General features: G+C 46.7%; 1 pseudogene; it reads right to left on the bottom strand.

The window, feature by feature from the left end:
- Window positions 1-308: 308 nt before the first annotated feature.
- LOC145401326 (serine/threonine-protein kinase pim-3-like) overlaps window positions 309-5,799 on the bottom strand; it is a 26,805-nt pseudogene continuing 21,314 nt past the window's right edge.

Raw genomic sequence — 5,799 nt, 5'->3', positions numbered from 1 at the left:
ACCTCAAAACTAATTCTCATCAAATTACAACCATGATATAGTATTTGACTCATGTAAGTGGCCCAGTTCCGTCAGATGAAAATAAAGTGACTATATTAACTTGGACCCGTCTTTACAGGTCGAATAAGGAGATGCTGGAAGACTTCAGTGCTTCCCTTGCCTTGTCCATCCTGCAGACAAAAGCCCTAAGTTACGACAGGGAACTGATTGTAGGACTTTTTTGTGAATCATGGGTCCTGTGAATGGTTGGATCTTTCCTATTTGCCCTGCTGGTGACAACGGGGTTAGGCCACAATGCAAAGTCTGTCTCAGGCCACAAAGCGAAGTCTCTGAGCCCATAACATGAAGTCTTGAGGCCACAACGCAAAAGTCTGAGTCTCTTAATACAAAAAATACCGTGAGAAATGAGAAGTTGGTGTGATGAAAGTGGTGACGGTGATGTTATATACATGATGTGAGTCACTACAAGTTTTGCGACGACGGGGCTTTGGTTCTTTGGGCACCCATATACAGTACATATATCTCACCCAGTTGGTATGACGAGAAGCTACAGGCCATCATATTCTAGGTGGCACAGGATGCTTTGTAGCACTTCTTCCTCAGGGATATTTATTTTGCAATTTACATGTAAATATTCTCTTGTATTTATTCATATTGTCTGAATCAATATCATACAAAGAACACTGCGATGCAACAGGCATAATAAATCACAGAGGAAGAAGTGCTATGGGATCTCTTCAGCCACCTTGAATACAACCCTACAAATGGTGACGCTTGGGCGGGACTAACTAAGTAGTGGTTACCCTTCGCCGGCGTCACAAAGTAGTTGCGTGGCTGCTGAGAGACGATGCCGAGCTGAATGCCAGTCTGTCCTGTGGCCGCGGGGTTGGGGGGAGAGACCCAGAGCTGTGAGACGATCCCACAGACCCTAGGGAGCCCACAGGAGAGGTGACTGCGGCATGAGCAGCAAGGGCTGATGAGGAGGAAGGTGTTGCTGCGGGTGCACTGCGCGTGGATATGGACCGGGTTAGGGTATCCTTCGCACGAAGCCAAGGATGTTGGATGATCTGCTCAAGGGTGGGACGGTCGCTTGGGGAAACTCTCAGACACCACCGGATGAGGCTCTGGCACTCCTCAGATATCGGCAGCCGAAACTGCAGTCGCGCTGAGACAATCTGGTCCTCATACTCGAAGGGGATGTCCCCAAACACAAGGTCATAAAGAAGGATGCCCAGGGACCAGACCGTGGCAGGGACGCCTTGGTACTGGTTGTGCTGGATCCACTCCGGAGGGGAATACACTTTGGTACCTGAGGGGAGGAATGAAAAATAGAAGTGGTTAGTTAGATTTACAATTCTATTTTTTTTTCTCTCTCTCTCATCTGTCATCTCTTCCCATCATGCTCCCAATCTACCAACTCTTCAACCAATCTTCCAATCTACCACCTTTTCCCACCAGTCTTCCAAAATACCATCTCTTCCTATCTACCACTCGTCGTCCTATCTTCAACTTCTTCCTACAAATATTCCTGTCTAACATCTTATCCTCCATACCTTCCAGTTGATCATCTCTACTGATCAGTCTTCTGCACTACCATCTCTTCCTCCCAGTCTTTCAACCTTTGATCTCCACCCAGTCTTACAGTTTGCCATATCTTGCCGTCAATCATTCCATCTATCATCTACCAATCTTCCAACCTACCATCTCTTCCCAGCAGTCTACCATCTCTTCTACCAATCTTCCATCTTTTCCTGCCAATCTTTCGCCTCTCCGTACCACCCAACATATTCATCTTCGTCAGTGCCATCTTCAAACTCTAGCCACGTTTAGAACTTTAACGGGAAAAAAAAAAAAAAAAAAAAAAAAAAAAAAAAAACTTGCCATTCTCCCATCTTGAGTTGTACCGACGAGTTCACCAGTCTGCCTCTTCATCGTTTTGTGTGTGTGTGTGTGTGTGTGTGTGTGTGTGTGTGTGTGTGCAATATTATACCGCGAAAGCTTTAATATCCAAACCTACAGAGGTTACATAAGTGTGTGTGTGTGTGTGTGTGTGTGTGTGTGTGTGTGTGTGTGTGTGTGTGTAATATGAAACCTTGAAAACATTAATATCCAAACCTACAGGTTACATAACATTAATGTGTGTGTGTGTGTGTGTGTGTGTGTGTGTGTGTGTGTGTGTGTGTGTGTGTGTGTGTCGGTCAGTACCAATTAAGGGCTGACCACTGTAATTCCTCTGTTGAGACCCCTTCTCTGCTCTTATTCTATCCTCCTCTCCTCTTCTCAACTCCCTCTATCCCACTCTCCTCTACTGTTCCCCCCTCTCCTCTCTACTATTCCTTCTCTTCTGTACCCTACCCTCCTCTCCTCTCCTCTCCTCTCTGCTATTCCCTCTCTTCTCTACTCTACCCTACTCTCCTGTACCCTACCCTATCCTATCACACTCCTACCCTACTCTCCTAACCTCTTCTCTCCTCTACTCCTCCCTACTCTACCCTACTCTCCCCTACTCCTATCTAGTTTCGTCTCTTCCACTGTCAGTCTCGCTCCACTTGCCTCGTCCACCTACTGACCTCCTCCGCTTGTTACGGGGAGGAGAGAGAGAGAGAGAGAGAGAGAGAGAGAGAGAGAGAGAGAGAGAGAGAGAGAGAGAGAGATCTGATAGGACACTAGGGGAAGAGAAAAAGGGAGGGAATAAGGGAAGGTAGGGTATGGTGACTGAAGCGGGAGGGGAAGGAGGTAACGGGAAAAAACTACCTTGAGATTGAATTTGACTTATTCATAATTCGGACACACAGACACACACACACTCCTAGGTCCGTCAATATAAATACATGATCTTATGGCTATATATACATACCCATTCAAAGCATAAGCACGCACACATACATATACTCACACACACGCGCACGCACTCCTTAGTCCGGCGATATAAATACACGGTCTTAAAGCTATGTACACACACGCACACACACACACACACACACACACACACACACACACACACACACACACACACACACACAGACAACCACTTACTTTCGCCCCAAACATGGTCATCCTTGGGTCCAACTGTGCTTTGTTGATGAGTGTGTGTGTGTGTGTGTGTGTGTGTGTGTGTGTGTGTGTGTGTGTGCAGCATACTGTAGTGGTATACTAATGTATTTACGTATGGCAGATAGGTGTGCATCTCAGACAAAGCATAAATAAAAAAGACACACACACACACACACACACACACACACACACACACACACACACACACACACACACACACACACGAAACACGTCCACTCACCCTCAAAATCCGTGTAGACTTTATCCCTGACGAAGAAGGCGCCGGAACCAAAGTCTATCAGCTTCAGTGTGACCTTGCCTTGTCTGTCCGTGGTTACAAGCAGATTCTCGTCCTTGATATCTCGGTGGATCACGCCCGCCATGTGACACGCCACCACCACGGACACCACCTGCGGAAGAAGAGCAGGAGAGGATTAGGAAAAAGGATGTTCTGGAGTGAATGAGAAGCATGGAGAGGAGACATCGCGACCACCACCTGTAGGAGAAGAGCTGGAGAAGATCAGATTTGAGGTCTTTGGGAGAGGGTGAGGAGAGAGAGACCACGGCATCACCTGCAAGAGATGGGCAATAGAGGATCAAATCTGGGGAGATGGGGATGAGAGAGGAGGGCATGGAAAACATAAGGATGAAAGGAGACAAGAGAAAGAAGACAGCAGGACAAGAACGGTGTGGAGAGGAAACTGGACGACTTGAAGAACAGAAAGGAAAGTAAGGGACACATAAAGATTTTCGCAGATGTAATGAGGAGATTAGATTGTGAGAGGTGAGACTAGAGACAGCACACGACAGGGGAGTATGTGAGAAAAGGGATTAGATGCACAGTGGACAGGAGACACAAAGAACAAAAGACAGAAGAGAAAGACTGTCTGAGAGCTTTGATTATAGCACCACTGACACTACCTGCGGGAGAAAACCACACCGGAGGATTAGATTTTGAGTGGAGACAAGAGCGACGTGACCGAAGAGTAGAGGGCTTTGATCGACTGGGGAGAAAGGGAGAAAAAAGACAGGGAATGAAGGAGAAAGGAGGAAGCAGGGAGGAGTGAACCGCATTTTTGTTTTTATGCCCTAAATCTAATTCAACAGACTTATTTTTCCGCTAACTCAACAGACTGTAATTTTTCTGTATTATGTTCCTGTGACAAAAATAAGCGGAACAGTGGCAAAAGAAGTGAAGCAAGAGAAGAAATGAGTAAGACTATAAAAAGAAGAAAAGTGAGGCTAGAGAAGGGATGAGTGAGACTACAAACGAGAAAAGAGAAAGAAAAGTGAGCCTAGCTAAGAGATGAAAGAGACTAGACAAACGAGAAGAAAAGAGAAATGGGGCTAGAGAAGTGTGGAACTATAAAAACGAGACAGAAGACACAAGAAGACTGAGAAAATGAGACGACTGAATAAAGGAGAGAAGCACGAAATGAAAGGTAAGAGCCAGTGAGAGGCGTGGGATTTGAGACAGCTCCCAGATTCCCTCCCTCATGACGGCTGGAGGACAGGTCACGAGTCGGAAGCTTCCTGGCTGTGTTTCAACCACGAGGGAGTTAGAATTCACGCGCAAGGAGGTGGAGCCACTCGACTCGGGTGTCCATCCACCTTATGTGAGGCAGCGGGACCCTCCAAGAAACAAGGAGATGGATAAGGAGCAAAAGGAGGAGACAAAAAGGGAAATGGATAAGGAGGAAAAGGAGACAAATAGGAAGACAGGAAAGAAAAGAGAAAACCAACACACAATCCATCATCGTCAACTCCTAAACGGACCTGGATCGTAAAATCTCTGGACTCCTGTTCGGGCAGTGCACCCCTCTCGATAGTCGACACAGAGATAGATGTAGAGATGGAGAAAACGACAGCATCCGACAACCCAGTACAGTCCATCATCATCATCAACATCAATCCCCAAACTCACCTGCATCATCAAATCTCTGCACTCCTCTTCAGGCAGTGGGCCCCTCTCGGTAACATAGTCGTAGAGGTCCTTGCAGGGGTCCGGTCTCTCAAGGATCAACAAGAAGGAGTCCTCTTTCTCTACCCAGTCCAGGAGTCTCACCACCTGGGGAACGTGGGCCACTCGTATGAGAAGAGCCACCTCCATGGGCACGCGTTCGCCGTTCACCTGACGAAGGAGAAGAAGAAGGGCTGGTTAGTGCTGTGAAGCTTTGAGGAAGAGGGAAAAAAGGGTGCTGGTAAAGGCATGGAGGGAAAAAAAAAAAAAAAACGCAGAAGGGTCACCTCCGTATGACACATTCACTGTTCACCTGACGAAGAAGGAGAGAGGGTGGTTAGTGCTGGGGAAAAAAAATTGTAAAAAAGTCCTGAAGAGTTACTAGGAAAGCTGTTTTGAAGTAATCATTTTTTCGTTTCTCCTTCGCTGGCTCGGAACTTAACCTCATCCTAGCTTTTAGGAGTATAATGAAAATGACAGAAACAGATACAGAAAGACAGACAGACTGACAGGTACGGATAGAGATGTACCGATACCGATACCAGTGAGGGAGGGTGGTGCCTGCCGTCTGAGGGCCATGGCAGGGCCCTGAGCCGTTGATGCGAGACTACCAACCTGTCTCGTACATGTCCATAGTGACAGATGTGGCTCATTTCCAAAGAATGTACTTTATTACTACGCACCATGTACTCAAAATAATATGATTCTAAACTAGACTGGCACTCAGTAAAGCGCATACCTCCGCCAAGGCCCAACATGCAGTTCCTTTTAATTCAGTCAAATCT

This window comes from Coenobita brevimanus, chromosome 55, assembly GCF_032717465.1.
Source record: "Coenobita brevimanus isolate Jiangsu-jjx chromosome 55, ASM3271746v2, whole genome shotgun sequence".
In the NCBI taxonomy this organism is placed as follows: domain Eukaryota; kingdom Metazoa; phylum Arthropoda; class Malacostraca; order Decapoda; family Coenobitidae; genus Coenobita; species Coenobita brevimanus.
This window is presented reverse-complemented; position numbering and strand designations above follow the sequence as displayed.